A 23961-nucleotide genomic window follows, 5' to 3' on the forward strand; every position below is an offset into this window, starting at 1 on the left:
AGGAGATTTTCTGCACATGTGTAGTTGGGGAGGTCTCCTGACTTTGAGAAGGAGGAATATGTGGTCTCTTTTTTTTTTTTTTTTTTTTTTTTGCGGTACGCAGGCCTCTCACCGTTGTGGCCTCTCCCATGGCGGAGCACAGGCTCCGGACGCGCAGGCTCAGCGGCCATGGCTCATGGGCCCAGCCGCTCCGCAGCATGTGGGAACTTCCTGGACCGGGGCACGAACCTGTATCCCCTGCATCGGCAGGCGGACTCCCAACCACTGCGCCACCAGGGAAGCCCTGTGGTCTCTTATCTTCTATCTGGGCAGGGCCCAGCCTCCTCTCTCAATTGTCCTGTTATTCCCGTCTTGTCTCAGAGTATCGGTCCGCAGGGAACGAACTCCGTTTGCCCCGGGGCCCATCTGTCTCTTGCCTCAGGATTGCTGGATCACATGGCAGCTCTGTTTTTAGTTTCTCTGAGGAACCTCCACACTGTTCTCCACAGTGGCTGTACCAATTTACATTCGTGGGTCAACACTTTGAAGACTGAAATTTCAAAAGTTATATAAATATTAATATGGAAAAATCTAGAATTGACTTTGGAAAGCACTCTTTGACTATACAAATTTATTTAATTTATGCAAGTTCCTTACGTGGTCAAAACACAACAGCCAAGCAATACAAATTAGGAGAAAACCTATGGACAAGAGTAGAACACTTAGTAGGACTAGAGTTTAAGGCAAAATATTCCTGAGTTTAAACATACAGTTCAAATAACAATGACCTAAAATCTCCCGTAATAAGCATTTCTGTTGCAGTTTACAAAGGAAAAGGCATGTAAGTGCTAATTTAACATCAACAGATTACCAGTAAGCTGTGCCGCTTCCTGTAGTAACAGGCATAATAAGGTGATGAGGAGAAAACACTTATATCTATTTGTTTTGTGCATTGAAATTTCTCACTTTAGGGAATTTGTAACAAATCAGCCAAATGGGAATTCCCTGTTTATTTAGGGAACACCCAGGCTATTATTTTTTTGTTGTTTGAACTTCTTTGGAAGCTATTGATTGACTGCTCACTTTCTTGGTTGATAACCTCTGTATCTGATTCTAAAGACTTAGCCAGCATAAGCTAGGAGAGTCATTTTAAGTAATCCCTGGTTTATCTGCTGACTCTTTTCAGTGATATATCTGTTCTCTGAAAAGAGAAGAAACGGCAGATAATGAATGATGGTTTTTAAGTAACCATCTCCTTTAGGTTTTAACCTAAAAAAAGCAAGACACCTATGTGAGGTATGCAATTGTACACAGCATTTTTCCTTTTGGAAAACCAACCAGTTCCCTGTAGAAGGGATACATTCTGGCCTGGGTCTGGTGAGGTCTGGACAAACTGAAGAGTAATCAAGAGTCTACTCTGCAGTGTTATTTGGTCTGATGAAGGAAAGCAAGGGATGGAGGGATGCGGGCTGTCTCTGTTCCCAGCAGCTTTCTAGAATGTTCAGAAAAAATGGAGAGAGAGAACAGGGACAGAGAGTAAGAGATCATATGAATATCTCCTCTTTATATTGGAGGCAAACAGAGGAGAAGCACTTGTCAAAACATCCAACAGTAGAAGCAAGTTGGGGTGGTACTGGAGTGATAAGGACCTTAGTAAAGATGCTTAGGTGGCGTCAGAGAAAGACACTGCAGGCTGGGTGGCAGCAGGAATCCACGGAAAGCATGAGGGGGGAGGAGACACTGTGGAGGATCCTCTGGGCTGTGACACTGTTGTTTCCCTCATTCATATGAATAAATTGCTCCTCTCTGTGTCATAGATTCTGTCCTAAGAACTGAGCTAAAATGGAGTGAAACCTAAAAAATCCAACTGGTGAAACTGCCACAGGGATTTGGCTTGGCTTGGTGAGGCTTGGATATGATAGCTTATAAGCTGAGGCCACCCTTCACTCCCTATCTAGCAGTGATTTGCATGAGTCTCAGCAGATTCAAGGGAAAGATCTGGAACACTGTAGTGTGTGTTCAGACATACATTGATGGGGTGTAAGTGAGGGCAAGAGGGGTTGGACTGCAGAAGAAACAATGGCATCCCTTAGAAGGAAAACCATAATGAGAAAGAAGTTTTGCATTGTGGACCAGATGCAAAAACAGGTCTAACAACCGGGGAACAGTGGACTCAGGTACGGAGTGAAACTGAACTTGACTCCATCCTGACCTAATCCTCAGAGATCCCCTGGATATGCTGGGGAAAAGAAGGCCATGTGTGGTTGTGGGATAAGAAAAGGAGAAGAGGTAGATGTGTTTTTGGTCCAAAAGTATACAAGAATGTCAAGGAACTCAGGGTCAAGCACAGAGACCAGGGTGCCTAAAGTTTTGGAGGTTAAAAGCTGATAAGCACCATTATTTGGGTGGCCTGAACACAGCAGTGGTAATGGGCTGAGACAGTGCCAGAAGCACTGCTGGGATCGATCTGAGCAGCAACGGAGCCTAGGAACGTCAGGGGGCTGGTAGTGGCATAAAGGTAGTGATATAAAGAAAGGGAGGGAGTTAAGATTCAGTCAAGTTGGAGTTATTGATCAAAATGTTAAGTTGACTTTACCTAAGAATCACAGGTTATTAAGGCCTAAAGGAGGTTTTTATATGGACATATGGTGTATTCTGGAGAACAGACAGGGAGTGTATTAGTCTGCTAGGGTTGCCATAACAAAATACCACAGACAGGGTGGCTAACACAACAGAAATTTATTTTCTCATTCTTGAGGCTGGAAGTCCAAGATCACAGGGCCATCAGTGATGTCTTGTGAGGACTCTCTTCCTGGCCTGCAGATGGTGGCCTTCTTGGTACCCTTACATGGCCTTTCCTCTGTGTTCACACAGAGAGGGGGTGAGCTCTGATGTCTCTTCTTATAAGGACACAAGTCCTATGGGATTAGGGGTCTCCCTAATGATCTCATGTTCACTTAATTACTTCTTTAAAGATCTGTCTCCAAGTACAATCACATACTAAGTTACTGGGCGTTAGGACTTCAACATATGATTTTTGGGGAGACACAATTCATAACATTAGGACAAAGACTTACTTTCCTGAGGAACCCCACCTCTACGACCTCATTTAACCTTAATCACCTCTTTAAAGACCTTGTCTTTAAATATAGTCACACTGGGGATTAGGGCTGCAACATGTGAATGTGCGGAGACAGAATTCAGTCCATAACAAAGAGCCAGGATGGAATTTGCATGAGTGAACCTAAGAGATGGAAAAGATTATGAGTTCTGCCTTGTTCCTACCTGGTAGCTAAAGATGATCGTCCATCTTCAAGGGTTTGTATATGACCTGTAGATGAGAAAGTCCTGTTGCAGGAAGTAAAAACCCATTATTCCCCTCTCTCAGAGTTTCCAAGAACCGGTCTTTATTCACCCCCTAGTCTTGTGGGTATTTAACCAAAAGAAGGATTTGTCACTTCACCTACACCGATGAAAACAATTTAAACAGGGTGTGAATTCTGGCCATCATGAATGTTCTTCCACTTTAAGAAGGTGTGTTTTATCTCAGTGTCATGCTATTGCTATCTATTGCATCTAATTCTTCAGAAGGCAGAAGAATAAAAATATGAATGTGATATCAGTGTATTGCATTATGGGCTGATAAAAATACCATAACTTTAAAATTTATTTTCAAAAGAAACAGAAAACCAAAAATACAACACAATTTCAGTACACAATTCATCTTTCTCTAAGAACAAGTCAAGGAGCATAGAAGATTTGATTTTCGTGTGTGCCGATAACCTGAGTGATGTGGCTCAAAAATACTGCCCTGCCACGTGCTAAATGAACATTCAGTACCCTTGATTTGTTCCCTTTTAGTGGCTGCCTATCACATGTAGACAATATGGCATTTAGACTGGGTTGTGGCAATATAAACCAATTCTGACTTAAGCAAAAGGGGACTGTTAGATGAAAAGAGAAAAGTCACAGAATTAAAGACAAGTTCCTGGTCTTTGAAAGGACAAGATGCAGAGTTAACTAAGTTTTAGGGTTCTAGAGAGCATAACCCAATAGCCACTCGTTTTAGGAAACCACTATTGGGATAAATAACAGCCTCGATATCCAAACTTAAACTAAAAAGGGTCAGGTTAGCAAAACTTGGGTCAGGTGCCCATTTGATTATCAAGTCCACTAAGACCACACATGATGAGGAAGTAATAGGTTTTCAAGGAAAGCATGCATGCTGTTAGAAAAATGAGAATGAACACTGGACAGGAAAACGCAACAGGTGTCTACTAGGAGCAGCTGCCTGAAATATACCTGTGTTGAGTGTTGATTAGGGAAAGGTGAGAGGTGAGAGTATAAGCACTGGCAACAGAAAAAGTTCTTGCTGCCTTTCTTTCCCAAAAATGACCTCCAAGGAGATCCTCAATCTCTTAATACATAGTAAAAACCCAGAAATAAGGATGCTGTGTAATGGAAGGGAATGTCTGCCTAGCTAGCTGCATTTAAATATTGGTGAAACCGAGTCCCCTTAAAAACACGTTCCCTTACCAAGTTTATGATTAATCTCTCTATCCAAAACTTTATTCCCTGTCTTGTCCCCTCTGACTTCAATCCTGTGCGAACTGAACACTAATCAACCAGATCAGATGACTAAAATTTTTGTTGTCGGAAACATTGTTAATGTACTAAAATTGCTACTATAGATATCATCATTAATATAAAAACTCAGGTTTTTTCTCCAGGGCAAGATGAGCTAACAGACCTCCAAGCCATGGACCACCTAGTGAGAGAATCATAAACCAGAGGCATCCTGACTCCCGAAACTAGGATTAAGAAATGTCACAGAAATGTCAAAAGACAATGATTAATTCTAGCCTCTTTGTTTTCCCCTTTAAAAAAACCCTGAACTCAAAAACCAAGTAAAGGTGGATCTGAGGCCTATCTCCCACTCCCCTGCGTGGCACCCTGCAATAAACGCTGTGCTTTCCTTCACCACAACCAGGTATCAGTAGATTGGCCTTGCTGCACCTTGCTGTTGGGTCTGGTTGGTAACATTAGGTCAGTATTGGCCTCCTTTGGAGGATTTGAATGCCCTTTCCTGGTTTTGTACTGCTGCCACCACCACTGTATCCCCTTTCTGATTTTCCATCTGATTTTCATAATTTCTCCATCTACGCACAGATCTATTCACGAGCCCAGTGTCTAAACCATACCAAACCTAAAGCAATGGCCACTGAGTTTTAGTGTCTCATGAAACAGCAATCTTCATCAATGTGGAAATGACACTCCAATCTAACTATTCTCTAATCCTTCGTGCCCAGGCACTGTAACCTCAGCTGTCACCTCACAACTCCATGTTGGTCTGACTATATAGTTTACAGCAAAAACGTATTCTTGTGATGCAATTAAAAGTCTAGGTACAGATTAAGCAGCTTTTCAACTCTGTTTCTCTGGGTATTTTTAAGGCTGGTCTGATTTTGAAATGGCTCCCTTAAAGACCAAACGGGGGGATGCCAAGAACTCTGGGCAGTACTTCAAAAGTCAACAGCTGCTCTGCACTCCCAGTCAATCCCAATTTGCCACTTGGCTGCTTACTGATGAGCTGCTTATACCAGTGTCTGATAGCCCCAGAGTGTATTCCCTAGTTCACCCATTGGCTTGTCAAGCTTTGGGCAGGTATCTGGTACCCCAGAAGTTTGGCTTCTCTGCAGAATAACTTGTTATAAGGGAGAGGGTATTTGATGGGAAGTCAAGGGTCCAGTTTCAGGTTTGAACTATCCCTAATTACTTATATGGCATTGGGCAAATAATTTAATGTATCAGAGCTTTAGGTTTTTTTTCATTTTGTTGTTGTTGTTAACATTTTATTATGGGAAATTCAAACATATACAAAAGCAGAAAGAATAATATAATGAGTCCCACATACCTATCCTCTACTTCAACAATTACTCATTTTGATTTATCTATACCCTGCCTTACCTACTAGATTATTGTAAAACAAACCCCAGACTTCAGATTATATCCATAACTATTTCAGAGTGTATCTCCAAAAGATTAGAAACTTTTGTTTTTAAAAATCACACTAATAATTCCATCAATAGTGCAGGAGGATTCCCTTTTCACCACACCCTTTCCAGCATTTATTGTTTCTAGATTTTCTGATGATGCCCATTCTGACTGGTGTGAGGTGATACCTCATGGTAGTTTTGATTTGCATTTCTCTAATAATTAGTGATATTGAGCATCTTTTCATGTGCCTCTTGGCCATCTGTATGTCTTCCTTGGTGAAATGTCTACTTAGGTCTTCCGCCCAAATGTAAAATAGATAGCTAGTGGGAAGCAGCTGTGTAGCACAGGGAGATCAGCTCGGTGCTTTGTGATGACCTAGAGGGATGGAATATGGCTGATTCAGTTTTGGTGTACAACAGAAACTAACACAGTATTGTGAAGCAATACTCCAATAAAGATCTATTAAAATAATTTTTTAAAAAATCACACTAACAACAACAACAACAAATCACACTGACATTATAACCCAGCAGGGCCCTATGGGGCCTTCCCAGGACAGACCCCTCCCCCATACCCTCGACTTCAGCTCCACTCTGAAGTACCTAGAGAATAGTATCTGATGCACATTTCCTGTGTTGTTTTACAGATTCTAAAAAACGCCCACCAAATGGAAGATGTTAACTACTTGATGACCCCCAGGCCCCCAGGCCTACTGGAGCCTAAGGATTGATAATTTTAACCCCTATGACACCTCCCTGTTACCTCACCATCAATCAATCAGAGAATTATGCACAAGCTGATCACTTATCCTGAGACTCCCCTCACTCACCTGGCCTTTAAGAATGCTTTGCTGAAACCCATTGGAGAGTTCGGGCTTTTTGAGCATTAGCTGTCCCAGAACCCCTGGGACGCCTTACAATAAACACTGCACTTTCCTTCACCCTAAACAGGTGTCAGTAGGTTGACTTTACCACTCACGAGCAAGCAGACCCAAGTTTGGTTCGGTAAGAATATTAGATACTAAAAACGATAATAATTTAGCAATATTTTTTAAAATGCAGACTGTTCAAATTGTCCTGATTGTCAGATTTTTCAAAATGCTCTTTTTTAAAGGATCCAAATGAGGTTCATAAAATTTCATTGTTGAAATATTTCTTAAATCTACTTTAAACTATATTCTCATTCTCTCCCTCTCTCTGTCTGTCTGTCTGTCTCTCTCCTACAATTTATTAAGGGGAAAAGAACTAGATCATTTGTCCTGTAGAGTTTCTCAGTCTGGACTTTGCTAATTGTATCTTTGTAGTACTAATATTTAATATATTTCTCTGCCCCGTATATTTCCTGCAATTCTAGAAGCTTGGTCATTTCAAGTGCTAATTTTTTGTAGTAATGCTTATTTGGTGGTATTGTATACTTCCATCATGAAGCATATAATGTCAAGTTGTTTCTCCTTTTGAGTTGCTAGGACTCTTTGATAATTATTGTGTAGATCCATTATTTCATAAAGTGTTGCAAAATGGTGATATGATAATTCTAGCATGGCTTCTACATTTACCAGCTGGAGTACTTCTATAAACAGTAACTTCCCCTTGCAAACTCTTTTGTTTATCCTGCAGTATAGATATATAAGAAAGGAAGGATAAATGCTTGAATGTTTCCCTATATTTACAAGTTTAAAAAATAATGAGTTGTTTCTCTGGCATCTTCTGAAGGAAAGCAGTGAGATTTTGTTTTGTTTTTGTAAGATCAGTATACACTTCTAAATTTAACCATATTTTATATGTTTTAATCCATTCCAGTTATATTCTTATTTATGCCCAAATTGGCTAATGGGAATCTCTTCAATTAATCTAACAAGGAAAGAACACATAAAACACTCTACGTTTACAGGAAACATGATAAGCTACGTAGAAAATCCAAAAGAATTGACAAAAAACACTCTTGGAACTAATAAGCAATTATAGCAAGGTTGCAGGTTACAAGTTTAATATACAAAAGTCAATCCCTTTCCTATCAGTAATGAAAAAGTACAATTTGAAATTTAAAACACCATACTATTTACATTAGCACCCCCCTAAACGAACTACTTGGTGTAAATCGAACAAAATATGTGTAAGAGCTATATGAGAAAAAACTATAAAACTCTGATGAACAAAATCAAAGAAGGATTAGATAAATGGAGAGATATTCCATGTTCATGGATGGAACACTCAATATTGTCAAGACGTCAGTCCTTCCCAACTTGATCTGTAGATTCAATACAATCCTGATTAAAATCTCAGCATGTTATTTTATGGATATAAAGAAACTGATTCTAGGGCTTCCCTGGTGGTGCAGTGGTTGAGAGTCTGCCTGCCGATGCAGGGGACACGGGTTCATGCCCCGGTCTGGGAAGATCCCACATGCCACGGAGCGGCTGGGCCCGTGAGCCATGGCTGCTGAGGCTGTGCGTACAGAGCCTGTGCTCTGCAATGGGAGAGGCCACAACAGTGAGAGGCCCGCGTACTGCAAAAAAAAAAAAAAAAAAAAAAAAACTGATTCTAAAGTTTTATGGAGACAAAAGACCTGGAATATTCAACACAATATTGGAGGAGAACAAAGTTGGAGGACTGACACTTCCTGACATCAAAACTTATTATAATTAAAAACTTCTGCTCTGCAAAAGACAATGTCAAGAGAAGAAGATCATGAGCCACAGATTGGGAAAAAATATTTGCAGAAGACATATCAGATAAAAGACTGTTATCCAAAATATACAAAGAACTCTTAAAACTCAACAATAAGAAAACAATTTGATTTAAAAATGGGCTGAAGAAGAACAAAAGGAAGAAGAAAAGGAGGAAGAGGAAGATGGAGAAGAAGAGGATGAAGAAAGCGTGATAACTGGCAAGAAAACAAAGCAAAAACAGCACCTTCATCTCTGCAGTGCTGAAGGTTTAATGTGGGTCCAGACAGATTCATGAGTTTTTCTTTAGTGCTCTCTCTCTTTTTTTTTTAATAAAAAAGCTAGTAATATAAAAACTCTAAGTTATCAAGAAGTCAAATTGTCATGATGACCCTGTTTAAATCAAGTCTGAATGGATAAAAATAAGTACAGATTTTGTGGTTTTGAAAATACTCTTAAGGTATTCAGGAAAATGTCCTTATGTGTAACATCTCCATTGTTAGTGATTCTGGATAAATGATGTGTGACTGTAACTTCCTCCTTGGTTAAATTATAAGCTATTATACATTACAACATGATTGAATATATGCCATTTCAAACCGAGCCCAAGATAAATGACCTACATTTCAAGTTAAGCTTTTTACATTTGAACAGAAGACAACAACCTTGGAATATGACTAAATCCCAGAGCAGAAAGACTGATATATCACATATGCTAAATATCATTGAGTCAAAGGCAATGAAATTTGTTATATACTATAATATTTGAGAATGTATGTGAGCTTTTAAAATGTACTCCATGGTTCAGTGCTATTAAGTCCCGATACATCCGGTTGATGCATCGCATCATCAACCTGCCAGGAAGCCTTTGGAGAGCAATTTGTCCCTGGATCCAAATCAAATATGTACCCTGACTGTTAAAAAATATTTTGTTAGACTAAATGACTGAGCTATCTTTGACAGGACTGCCAAATGAATTATGACAAGGGTTGACCACTTTGTGAGCCCTGAGGCCGTATTACCAAAAGGAAAAAGAGAAAAATCTGTTCTTTCTGGTCTGATCTTATGCAGAACAAATGCATCATTCTTTCTGTTATGAATCTCAGTTGAGGTCCAAATGCTCTTGCACTCTTTTATATTGGAACTTAACAGGATATAGGTGTCATTTATCCTGTGTATTATCTGAGGTGGCATAGCCTCAAAATTGGCGCACAACATTAATTCTGTATCACAACAAAGCTGAGGCTTAATGGAAAGAGGTGTGTAGGAGCCTTACGTACCTGTGTTCAAATTTCAGCTTTGCCACTTATGAGGCTTCTAGTCTTAGAGTGGGATAATAATATCTATCTTTTGGGACTGCTCTAAAGGTTAATGGTGAATGTTAAGTGTCTGACATATTGTAGGCATTCATTAAAAGGATAGCTTTTATTATTATTATCTAACAACAGTTTTCTTCTGTAATTGCTAACTTAAAGGCTAATGAGGATAAACATATGAAAACAGTTATGTAGAAGATGATGGGGAGCCGTCAGCTGGGCAATGCAGAACCTGCCTAAAGGCATTCAAAAATAAAAGCAGCAACACAATCACATTGACACTATTAAAAATAATATTCTCTGTGCCAACTGAACCTACCCTGTCTGCCCATTGGTCTCTAAACATGAAAATTCTTTCTCAAAATGCATTTAGGAAAAGTCATCAGAAATTATTTTGCCTCTGGGCACTTTTATACCCCAGACATGCAAGAGGCTTTTACTTTTTTTTTAAACAAATAGTTTTTAAATTCATTTTAAGCTCCCCCTCACTCCTTTGACCAACACGTGAGTAATTCAACACATCCCAACTTTGTTTTACTTCTCCCCCACTGAATCAAAACACAGGAACACTTGGATATCCGCAACGTTCCGTTTCTCTGTCTGGCTACCTGAATTCCTGAAGTAGACAGAAACAGAGCAGAAGGGAGGTGAACGCCACGTTTCATTTCCCTCAGGCTTACGCTGCATTGTTACGATTTTCTTGAAGTCTACGGCCCATGGAACTACGTAAATGGCTATGACTTTCCTAAGATAAAGACAATATTCAGTTTTATTGCATTTCTTTGTATTTTATGTTTCCTCTACATTGTGTTTTAGGAAAGTACAAAAATCTTACCCATGGGGGGAAAAAACTGCTTTAAATAATTACTTGGTTCTTAGGGTGTTTTTTCCTCAGAAAAATGGTTTTACTCCTGCAACTATTCAGGAGTTGACTTTCTCACTAAAGAAGGGCTTTCTGAAAATTTTCCATTGGCAGTAGTCCAATGTCATAATTACTTTAAATTAAACCCCCAAGTGTTTCCCTTTCTCTTCCTTAGCACCACAAACAATTCCTTCCTCTGAGTGTTAGACTCAAGTTTAACTCAGCAAGTTTCTAGAAGCAGTCCACAAGGCCACAGGAAGCAGAAATTCAAACTTTGACCTTGAAAGATGCTGCTAGGATCTGTCGTTCATATGTTCAACACAGCCCCCATGTTCAGCTGAGTGTAGAAACACACTGGAGGCCAGAGTGTTTGTGGATAGAGAAGGGGTTGAGGGTGCATCCTGAAGGTTGGGGGGAGGTGCGGGGGAAGAGAAGTGCTGTTTTCCAAAGTTTTGCGTGGCTGGAAAGGAATTTTAGGCAGCTGTGTAGAATTATTATCCAAAAATTTATTCAAGGTTAAAACATTGATCAGATCAAATATTTTAAAGAAATGATTCAGAATTGAAGATTCTCATGCTGATTCATTAAGTTGGAAACATCTGCACTTGCCCAGAATTTATTTCACCCTCCAAATATATTTATAACAGACTTAATGATCTGTCATGTATACAAGTCTACCAGCCATAATTGTTTTAATTCTACTTAATTTTTTCAAACAATATTTTCCCAAAGCACTGAAGATTACTTGGATAAACTCACAATTGGAGAGAAGCAGCAAAAGCTTAATATCTTTTCTCACCCCAGTCCTCCTCCACCCCCATCCCATCCCAACTCAAACACTCAGGTTCTAACTAAGGCAAAAAATAGAGATCTGAAGAACAAAAGCTCAAGCTTAACCAAAGTACTAAAGGTCGTGGCTCAGGGACTCTTATAAAGGCAGAATAGTGTGGGCACCACAAATGAAAGTCCAAGTTTGCTCCTTGGACTTGCTTGACTGAAAATTGCTTTCTCTTGTCTGGAGGAGAAGAGATCAGACTCTTAGACCTGCTTTCAAGCATTTTGTTCAGGAGTCTCTCAGTCCTTCACTGTGTATTCCTTTAGACTTTCCTTTTGAGTTTTGTAGTTCAGTTGCCCTTTGGTTGAGTTTTGTTGCTGATAATTTGAAAATGTCTCTGGTTCTCTGGGACTCGGCTCTTCAGAAGATTTACAGGTGTGTCTCTTTAGCCATGCCCTGAAAAGGTGATAAAAGTTGTTGTAATCTGTTTAGAGGCTACACAGTTTAACATAATTCTACTTTCATCTCTCCTCATCTTACACATATAATCCAGTAGGCTGTTTTATAGAGGCTAAATATGAAAGGACAGTGGTACTATAGTATTTCTTAACCTATTATCAAGACCACAATATTTTATCAGGAATGAAGACCCCAATGCAAATTTCCATTCTCTTTGTATAACATTTATGCAATAAAGAATAAATTGAGTACATGATTTTTCATTTCTGAAGTACTAGGGCTAGTAATGCATGAGCTGTAGAGAAGCAGGCATTAATCTATCTAGCTGCTAAGAAATGAAATGTCACTTAGAGGAACTTGTTCTTCCTGGCACACTTTTTCATGGAGTTCTCCATCAGAAAGCGGAGAAAAAACTAATTCTTTTTCCAAGTGCATTATATCATAGCACATATACACTTTTCCACATGTCCTGATTTAGTTCCTGCATGTGGGGTGTACAGAAGCTTTCATTTTTTCAAGGATACTTCATTTGATTTCATTTTTCACAGTGAAATAAGTAATTTTTAAAAACAGAAAAGTGGGATAGACACAAAGGAAATATTTCTTCAAAAGAATATTTGTTTCTCAATAGCTGTTGTATTTCTGAGCTGACACCATTACTGTGGGTTTTGGGTGGTGTCACAAGATGTGCGTGTATGTGTGTGTATATGTGTGTACCTGATCAATTCTCTTCACTCATGTTATTGGATGAATGATTCCTCTGGTGAATTGAGATCACAAATTTTTAGGTGAACTAAGGGCACAAGTAATTTTAATGATAATAAAGCACTTTAATAGGTGACTAAAAAGCCTAAACACTATCTGTTTAGTTTTTAAAACAGAGCAATTATCTTTATACATATTTCTTTGCAAAATAGTAGACAGTACCATTCATTTTTCTGGTAGGAATGCATTTTTTAAAATAATGTATTTATTTACAAAACACCAAACTTAAACAGACTTACTTTCCACAAACTAATTTTAAAAACGTTTATTCGAAATAATGTAGATTTCAAGGAAACAATTACAGAAACCCACATTATCATCTATGCTTTGTGAAATAAAACTATCTGTGGATATTTTGTTGATTTTCCACAAATGTGCCTTCCTGTAATTGAACATATGGTTACATCTAAGTAAAGTAACACCTCCTTTATTGGAAATCCCTTAGGGATTCACTGTTCCAAACACTGGGATTTTTTCCAGGTAACTGAGCCTTTTCCCTTTAACCTACCAAGATTTTTCAAGTATTTCCTTAAAACTGTACCGCATAGGTCTCTCTTTGTTTTTAAGAGCAGTATTAAACATCATTTAATCTTTTAAACATGTTAACCGCCCCCCTTTGTAAACGTGGGAAACTGATAACGCTTAATTTGCAAGAGTGTTTTAAATATTTTTAAAATACTCCCATCACTGTTATAAACATTACTGACGACACCTCCCTATCTGCGGTCCTGTGAGTCAGCTGAGGCTTATAAAGTTATTTAGTCTGAGTCCCTCACGATGCACACCTGTCTCCTCTGCAAAATCAGAGGGCGGTGCGGTGGTGAGGAGGGGCTCTGTCCTCCTAACCAATCTCTCCCACTTCCATTTTGCGGCCAGTAGAACTTACTTCTAAGAGCCCCATCACCCTCCTGGTGCCTCTCGTCCTTCCGTGGGTGTTGTATTCCTGTTAGGGGTTGAGAAACCAGAGAGCTGAGGCTCTTAGCATTCCAGGGAGCGGGTCCTGATGCAGACTGAAGACTTGCCTGTGAGTAAACAGCTTAATAGTTTTGAAGATGGTGTTGTGGTGTCAGGGAGGCCTATGCTTATTGTGAGACTTTCTTTTTTTTTTTTTTTTTAACATCTTTATTGGAGTATAATTGCTTTACAACGGTGTGTTAGTTTCTGCTTTATAACAAAGTGAATCAGCTTTACATATACATATATCCCCATATCTCCTCCCTCTTGCATCTCCCTCCCTCCCACCCTCCCTATCCCACCCCTCTAGGTGGTCACAAAGCCCTGAGCTTATCTTCCTGTGCTATGCGGCTGCTTCCCACTAGCTATCTGTTTTTTGTTTGGTAGTGTATACGTGTCCATGCCACACTCTCACTTTGTCCCAGCTTACCCCTCCCCCTCCCCATGTCCTCAAGTCCATTCTCTAGTAGGTCTGCATCTTTATTCCCATCCTGCCCCTAGGTTCTTCATGACCTTTCAGCTTCTTAACTGAGCTCCAGTTTTCTGAGAGAGCTGGATAAACAACGTTTACATTCAAAATACCTTGCCCTACCTTTGATTGGATATTGCTTCTGGATGGAGAGTAAAACATAAATAAGACCATACAAAATGGTATTGATGGCATTATACCTTTTTTTTAAAAAAAATCCTTAATTTTTTTCTGATTTGCACATTGATATCCACATTGGGTTTTTTTAAATTAAGTATCAATTAAGTATTGATTTACGATGTTGTGTTAGTTTCAGGTGTACAGCAAAGTGATTCAGATATATATATTCTTTTTCAGATTCTTTTCCATTATAGGTTATTACAAGATATTGAATATAGTTCCCTGTGCTGTACAGTAGGTCCTTGTTGTTTATCTAGTGTATATATAGTAGTGTGTATCTGTTAATCCCAAACTCCTAATTTATCCCTCCCCCACCCCCTTTCCCCTTTGGTAACCATAAATTTGTTTTCTATGTCTGTGAGTCTATTTCTGCTTTGCAAATAAGTTCATTTGTATCATTTTTTAGATTCCACATTTAAGAGATATGTGATATTTATCTTTCTCTGTCTGACTTACTTTGCTTAGTATGATAATCTTTAGGTCCATCCATGTTGTTGCAAATGGCATTATTTCATTCTTTTTTGTGGCTGAGTAATATTCCATTGTATATATGTACCACATGTTCTTTATCCATTCCTCTGTCAATGCACACTTAGGTGCTTCCATGTCTTGGCTATTGTAAATAGTGCTGCTATGAACATTAGGGTGTATGTATCTTTTCCAATTAGAGTAATCATCTTTTCTGGATACAGACGGCATTATACTTTAAATAAAAGTGGTTTTCAAACAGCAGAATCCCTTTTCCCACTTCCTATGTTAAAGAAAGTGAAGCAGAGCCACATCCCACTTACTTGGCATCTCCTCCTCTCAAAACCATTGGGCCCCTTAAGAAGAGACTCCTCAGAGTCCAGGGTCTTACTACCTTTCTATTCGAAAACAAAATACTCATTTCTAAACTCAGTTACTTACTCTTTGATTCTCCATAATGAATGTAAAAAACCAGGATAATAGTAGAGAAAGTCATTTTAATAACTCTAACAGGCAATGATCTTGAACACTACCTTCCTTATGAAGGGAAGCCAACCTTCTCCCACATTTCAGAACTTTAACAGAATTTTTTTTTTAATCTTGACAGATGTGTGTGTTCCTCACTGATGACTTTCTCTACGTGCCTTTCAACGCCTTCCATCCATAGAGGAGCCAACCTATTCAAGTCAGTACTTGTCATCCTTGAGGTAAGATCGGCTGGGATCCTATTATGGTACTGGTCTTGATGACTAATATATCCTATTCGTAATATCTCAGTGCTGATATTTGAAGTCCTCTTTTATACAATGGGGAGTAATGAAAAGAATATTGGAGCAGAGTCAGAAATCTTAGAAATTGCTATGACAACAATGAAGTAATATTTGTGAAATGTCTTTGAAAATGTGATGTATTATTTTGATTTACAAAGAAGTTTTATTAGACGGTTTATGTGCCAGGGGCTGTTCTAGGCACTGGGATACAGCAGTGAACAAGACTAAATCTCTCTCTTCATAGCACTCACATTCTAATGGAGACAAATAAATCAATAGATTTACTATTGTTATTTTTATCACAACATCATCATCATCATGATTAAATAGAGCAACTTTGCCTGTTAGTGTGCGGTTACCATTTGGATTGTGGACATAGTGAGTTTGAAGTTTGAAGGTGAAGTTGTGGGTTTGTGTCCTGCCTCCCTACCATGTACTACCTTGATAGATTCATAAGCCAGTCATCTCATTTTACCAAGGACATTTCCTCATTTGTAAATTTGGGACAATAATAATGCTTAAGTCACAAGAGTGTTTTAAATATTGTGAATATCTTAAAGTACTATGCAGTACTATACATACTTAGTCCTATCTCTTTTAATATGGTGTCCTTCAGTAGAGAAGCCCAGGGACTTCCCTAGTGGCCCAGTGGTTAAGAATCCGCCTGCCAATGCAGGGGACACGGGTTCGAGCCCTGGTCTGGGAAGATCCCACATGCTGCAGAGCAACTAAGCCCGTGCGCCACAACTACTGAGCCTGTGCTCTAGAGCCCACAAGCCATAACTACTGAGGCCCGCGTGCCTAGAGCCCGTGCTCTGCAACAAGAGAAGCCACCGCAATGAGAAGCCCACACACCACAACGAAGAGTAGCCCCCGCTCACCTCAACTAGAGAAAGCCCACGCACAGCAACAAAGACCCAACACAGCCAAAAATAAAAAAATAAATAATAAAAATAAATTATTAAAAAAAAAAAAACAGAGAAGCACAACGTGCTGTCCTAGCTGTAGCTAATTTAAGATATCTTCTTTTTTCTAAACATACGGTAAAAAAAAATAATAATTGGAAACAGAAGTGTCTGCTGTTCCAGATAATGTGAAGTGTATTCATGTTGCAACATTTAAGCTTCATGCATAGCCATGAATTGGCCAGTGTTTTGCCAACAACATAGTAAATGACAACTATTCATGTATCAGCTCTCCATTGTTCTGATTACAACCTTATACATGGGGATGATTCATGGCACTTGCTTTTCAAGTCACAATTTCAAGCAACATCATTTGTCTTCTATCAGCAATTCATACTTAGACCAAGATTCCACGTGCTGATCTCTTGTATTTCATAGTATTTCTAGTCTCAGCCCCATTCAGACTGTAATATCTTTAAAGGGTGCAGATGGCCTTAAAAAACAAGAAACTCAACCATTCATTTATGTCTATTTCATGATCGTAATTATTTTGCCCAGTAGAGAGTTTTGTTCAATGCTACTTGCAGAGTAGTTTATTCAATAAATTTTGTCCACTGAATATTGTAGCGCACATTACTGTGTGTTTATATTTCATACATCAAAACCAATTTGATTCCAAGGAGAACCACGTGAGTTAGAAGCGTAGATTTGAACCAAATGAGAAAGGATAGATGATAGAAAGAGGATGGCCTTTGAGATGGGCATTCATTGATTCGTATTTTCACTCAGGAAGCATGTTATAATGCTTAATATGTACTAGGAACAGGGATACACATTCCCTGTCCTCAGGTAGAACCAGTTTAGTGAGTGAGTGAATGACATAATAGTTATAAGCCACAAATAGGAGTAATGGAGAGAGGACATGAGAAAAAGGCATGGAAACAAATAAAATGAGTGCAGTCTAGAACAGGCAAGTCCATAGAGAAAGGTGTATGGTTGCCAGGGGCTGGGAGGAGGGGGCATTGGGGAACTATATTTCTAACAGAATGGGATGTATTTTAAGGCTGAGGAAAATGTCCTAAAATTAGATAGTGGTGTTGTTTATACAACCTTGTGAAAATATTTTAAAAATCACTGAATTGTATACTTAAAAGGGATAAATGTTATAGTGCATGAATTATACCTGAATTTTTTAAAAAACAGAGTGCAGGTTTAGGAGAACACTGAATTTTCCAAAGTAACTGCATGTATTAGTTTCCTAGGGCTACCATTACAAACTACCACAAACTGAGTGGCTTGAAATAACAGAAATTTACTGTCTCATAGTTCTGGAAGATAGAAATCCAAAATGAGACATTGGAAAGCCATGCTCCCTCTGAAACTTGTAGGGGAGAACTTCACCTTACCTTTCCCTGACTTCTAGTGGAAGCCATCCATGGCATTTCTTGGCCTGGAGATGCATCCTTCCCATCTCTGCCTCTGTTGTCACATGGTGTTCTCTCTGTGGGTCAGTTTCCAAATCTCTCTCTTCTTATTAGGACACCAGTCATTTGCATTAGAGCCCACCCTGATGACTTCATCTCAACTTGATTATATCTGCAAAGACTCGATTTTCAAATAAGGTCACATTCTGAGGTTCTAGGAAGGACGTGAATTGGGGGACACTCTTCAACCCATAACACTGGGACATAGAGAAGAAGAGTATTTAGACTTTGTCATGATGGAACGATAATGCTAGTATTAGGAGTTTGCTCTTAAATTCCTAGGCAAAATGCAGTTTTGAATTTTTAGCTGGGAAATTAATGGAACTACGTGTTACGAGAATTAGTCTGGCGATAACTGGTGGAATGATTTGGATTTAAAAGAGACAAGAAGTAGGAAAATTGAAAAGGAAAGTTGTAGAGAACATTGAGGAGGAGAAATCCTCAACATATAAAAGGAGCCCATGCCCCCATCGTCCCCTTTTTAAAATCCACAATATTTTGTAATTAGTCTGTCTCCAGGGCATAAGAATGGTAGAAATGCTGGTTATCAGTAGGGGTTGTTGTGTGAAAAATTATAGAGTAGAAATATATTTGCATTGCTCACCAGTAAAAATAAAGAAAAGTAGAGACATTTAGAGAATATTTTAGGAGATGAAAGTCTCAGAATTTGATGATGGATTAGATATGCTGGGGCGAGAGATACCAAGGATGGCTTCTGGCTTGTGGTTTACATAACTCATACATAACTCATTCATTGAAATGAGGGATGTTGGAAGAGAACTGGTTTTGGATTGGGAGTGGAGGTAGAAATGATGAATTCAATATTGCACAGATTGAATTAGAGATGTTTTCGATATGTATTTAGTGGTTATGTGAAGGATCTGAAGCTCACTTACAAGTTTATGTATAAGAAATAGTTGAAATTAGGACGTGGATACAATCTCTCAGAGAATATACAGTATCATGAAGGAAATGATACAGGAGCAAAATTTAAACAACTCTGAACTGGAGATCAGGTGGAGGACGATGAGCCTGCAAATGAAACAGATTGGGAGAGACAAGAAAGGAAGGAAGAAAACAGCAAAAATTACTCTACTAAAAGTAAGAGAAGAGACAATTTTACATGAAGACAGTGGTCAATAATGTCCAGTGCTATTGAGAAGCCAAGGTGAAGATTTGGCTCCCTCGAGGTAACTGATGACTCTAACCAGTTAAGTACCATTCATATGCTGATAACTCCCAAATGTAAAATTCCAGTCCATCTCTTTCCTGAACCCCAGACTCATATCTCCAGTTGCATATTGTATGTCTACTTGGCATCACAAGCGTAACACATTCAAAAGAAAGTTCCTGATTTTCTTCCCCAAATTTGCTCCCCCTGCATTCTCCCCCATCTCACTTAGTGTCAGTGCACCATCCTTGACTCTTAGTTTACTTTCCTACAACTCATCCAGTCTTCACCAAGTTCTATTAACTCTACCTTCAAAGTATTCCGACCCCTAGCCACATGTCACCACCTCCCTATGCTAAACTCCATTGTTTCTTCTTATTTTTAATAATAGCTTTATTGAAATATAATTCATGTACCGTGTAGTTTATCCATTTAAAGTGCCCAACTCAGTGGTTTTTATTGTATCTGCATAGTTGTACATCCATCAGCATAGTTAATTTTGGAACATTTAGTCATCCCCCCAAAAAATTTAACAGTCACTCCCCATTCCCTCTTTCCCCTAGTCCCTGGCAGTCACTAATCTACCTTGTATCAGTATGGAGTTGTCTATTCTGGAATTTTCATATAAATGGTATTGTACACAATGAGGTCTTTTGTGAATGGCTTCTTTCATATAGTGTAATGTTTTCAAGGTTTATCCATGTTGTAGGATATATCAGTACTTCATTTTATGACTGAATAATATTCCATTGTATGGATATAGCACACTTTGTTGATCCATTCATCAGTTGATGGACATTTCAGTTATTTCCACCTTTTGGCTCTTAGGAATAATGATGCTATAAATATTCATGTTTTGTGTAAACATTTGTTTTCCTTTCTCTTGGGTGTGTACCTAGGAGTGCAATTGCTGGATCACTGGATCACAGGGCAGCTCTATGTTTTACCTTTTAAGGAGCTGCCAGATTGCTTTCCAAAGCAGTGTCCATTATTTCTTGGTGGAATTATTTCATCAACATTGTTACTGCTGTCCTTACTTCCATCCTTGCTCCCCAAGTCCATTTTGTCTGCGCACATCCCTCCACTGGCTCCTCAGCTGAGTCAGAGTAAAGCCAAAGCACTTGCAATGATTACAAGCTCCCACACAATCTGGCCCCTTATGACCTCATTGGTTTTATCTCCTGCTGTGCCTCCTCCCCTTGTTTATTCCCTATTTATCTCTTTGCTCTTCCTTGTATATACCAGGCACACTCCCACTGCTTATCCGCTCCCTCTTCCTGGAAAAGACTTCCCACTGTATCCATAGTGCTTGCTCTTTACCTCCTCAGGTCTTTATTCAACTGCTTCCTTCTTGGTGAGGCAGCCAACACGCCATCACTCTCTTTCCTGCCTTGCGTGTGTGTGTGTGTGTGTGTGTGTGTGTGTGTATTTTTATCCATCACACTTATTACCACTGAAGGTAGTATGTAGTTTGTTTCACATCTGTTTTTCCCCACCAGAGATCTAGCTCCATAGGGGCAGGGATTTTTGGATTTTGTTCAATGCTGTATCTTCAGGGCCTAGACTATTTAGTAGGATTAAAGAAACATTTGATGAATGAATAATTGGATGAATATGTGTTAAGCCTGGCAGCCTTATTGGAATAGGTAGAGTAGTGAATGGGAAGTGAGGACATGAGTCAGTGAGAAGAGATGACACTTCTAGTGTGTTTGCGAATGAGAGAGTCTGAATACACGTAAATCCTTCTGCCTTCTCTCCTGTTACTATAGATTAAGGGTCCATGCTCTTAACTAAGGCCAGCTCTCCACATGTACCTACGATCTTGTGGGAAGGAAAAAGTTTTTCTCTACCAGCTTAGGTCCAAATAGTCAGAGGCCTGAAAATTAACTGAAAATAAACAGATTAGCTAGAGAAAAAGACAAGACCTCTTTAACAGGAGCACACAGGAGTTGCTCAGTAGTGAGTAACTGAGGGAATGGATAGAGATAAAGTTTTATATACCAGCTTAACAAAGAGCAGGGCTTAGGGTTTCAGTGGGAACGTATGGAAGCTTTTATTGGGTGTTTTTTTGTTTTTTTTTAAATTTAATTAATTTATTTTTTGGCTGCATTGGGTCTTTGTTGCTGCACACGGGCTTTCTCTAGTTGCGTCGAGCGGGGGCTACTCTTCGTTGTGGTGCATAGGCCTCTCATTGCGGTGGCTTCTCTTGTTGCGGAGCATGGGCTCTAGGCACGCAGGCTTCAGTAGTTATGGCTCGCGGGCTCTAGAGCACAGGCTCAGTAGTTGTGGCGCATGGACTTAGTTGCTCCGCGGCATGTGGGATCTTCCCAGACCAGGGCTCAAACCCATGTCCCCTGCATTGGCAGGCGGACTCTCAATGACTGCACCACCAGGGAAGCCCTTATTGAGTGTTTAGATGCTAATGGAAATGGGTGGACTATTTCCTTCCTGGGTAGAAATTTCCTCCTGGTGGGGAGTACGGAGTATGGCAGCTGAATTCATATTTCCCAGGGCTGAAGGTCTGTCTTCTTTCAAACAGGAAACTCCCTGGGGGGCGGGGTGGGGTAGATGGGGGGAGTCCGTGGCAGCTGTATTTTCGGGAGGTTTTTCTTTTTGAGATAATGTCTTTCTGTGGCTACTGTCTGTTCAGATGTTTTCGTTTAAAATAATCTTCAGACCACTTTGGTGGGCTGCTAATTCCTTCAGTCCTATCCCCTGTAGCCTGCACAGACAGGCTTGATGTACCCTTGATGCACCCTCTTGGGACAACCATGCACAGAGAAGGCCATGTGACAGTCTCACTTGGAGCTGAGTGAGGTGCACGGCCCTGGTTAAGGGCATTACCCCTGCAAAGGTCTCTACTCAATCCTGCATCATCAGTTTTCCCTTCTTGGCTGCATCATCCTGTTACATACAAACATGCTGTTATTCTCCACAGTTTTAAATAAAGTAAAATCAACCCTTGATTTTAATAGGAAAATTTAAATATGGACCAGGTATTGGATGCTACCTAGAAATTACTGTGAATATAGTCACAGGAGAACCCTACCCTCAGGCAACAACAGGAGACTATAAAAAATCCACTAAACAGAGAAGGCTCTCTGTTCATCCTAATTTACAAAACGTCCTGTCTTCTCGCACAAGCTTGGACTCAAGTCTGCTCAGATAAGAAGAGAAAAAATAAGAGTTCAGACCAGTCAGGGGTCTGGAGAAAGTGAAGCAACACCCAGGGCCACTGTCCTAGGACGCCAGCAAGGCGTCTCCATGTGCTTAGAGGAAAAACTTAGTGAATTGTGATGCCCAGAAACTTCTGCCCTTGTCTTTGTGTAAAACATTTAAAATTAGGATATGTATTATTTTGTCTCAATAAAAAGTTGATTTAATCTTAAGCGACTTAATTTTGAGTACATAGTCTTATGAAGTAAAACAAAAAAACTCCAGGCAGTAGTCCTAGTTTTAATCTAGTAAATTGTGAAATAGAAATTATGAAAGACTTGGAGAACTAAGTTAAATATTCAATACTCAGCATTGACTATATAACCTACCAGAAGTAAATAGCTTTTGGAATAAACGAGCAAACATAAATACAATCAACTAAGTTGTTAAATTCACCAAACACCATATTGATGTTCTAAAAGCCCATCCCCAGGCCATGTTTAGATTAAGAACAAAAATGGAAACACCAGCACTTACTTCTGTAACTTACTTGATATTGACGCCTTAAGCACCCGCATAAACACAGCCATGAAATTGTCAATCCTGTGCTATTTGTTGCCTTTCCTGGTACAAAGCTAATACATTCTCTATTAATTTCCTAGTTAATTCAAGACTAGCTAACATGTTTCTATAGATAGATACCACCCAGGAGGGGGGAAAAGAGATGGTGAAAGAAAAAACTGTTTTGTGGTCATTGCTGTCATATTACTGTTCTCAATGATGGATTAAATTATCAAAGGACCAAAATATCAGTGAATTACTAATTCCCGGAAAAATGACCTTCTGAGGATACTGTGGTGGAAGGTAAAAGAGAGAGTGTCAACTTGGGACTCACAGACAGAAAGGGGCTTCTCTAGTTTACTAATGGGCCTTAGGCTAACTTTCCTAAGCTGCCGGATTTACTAAAAAAAAAAATCTGCTGGGTGCCAGTCCCAGGCATAGGCATGGTCCCTCCATATTGGACACCATAGCCAATGGGTGAGACAGATACTGTTGTGTGAGAAAGAATTCGGCTGAACTTTGCCCCACTTCCTAGGAGGGAGCCTCTAAATCCTTGGAATTTCCAAAATGAAAGGAGTGTCTTTGTTATTCATCGTGGGTCCCTTGGACCACACTGGAATTTATGCCAATGAGGTGACTCCTGGTGAGCCCCTAGATAATTTCAGGATGGGGCTTCCATGCTGGAGAGACCATACTGCATGATTAGAGGGTTAAGGTTTTGAGCCATGCATTTATAAGTCCAAGATCTGAGAAGGGGACGGGGGCTCAAGATTGAGTTTAATCACATGGCCAATGATTCAATCAATCAAACCTATGTCATGAAACCCCAGTAAAAACTCTGTATATCTGAAGCTCTGGTGAGCTTCCAGGTTAGTGATACTGATCAACGTGCCAGGAGGGTCATACATCCTGAGGACAGGGAACATTTTTGTTTGGGATCCTCTCAGACCTCACCCTGTGTGTCTCTTCATTTGGCTGGTTCTAATTTGTGTGCTCTATGATAAAATTATAATCCTAAGTATAAT

The sequence above is a fragment of the Aethalodelphis obliquidens genome, unplaced genomic scaffold (assembly GCF_003676395.1).
Source record: "Aethalodelphis obliquidens isolate GAN/ISIS:26980383/991018 unplaced genomic scaffold, ASM367639v1 scaffold4, whole genome shotgun sequence".
Lineage (NCBI taxonomy): Eukaryota > Metazoa > Chordata > Mammalia > Artiodactyla > Delphinidae > Aethalodelphis > Aethalodelphis obliquidens.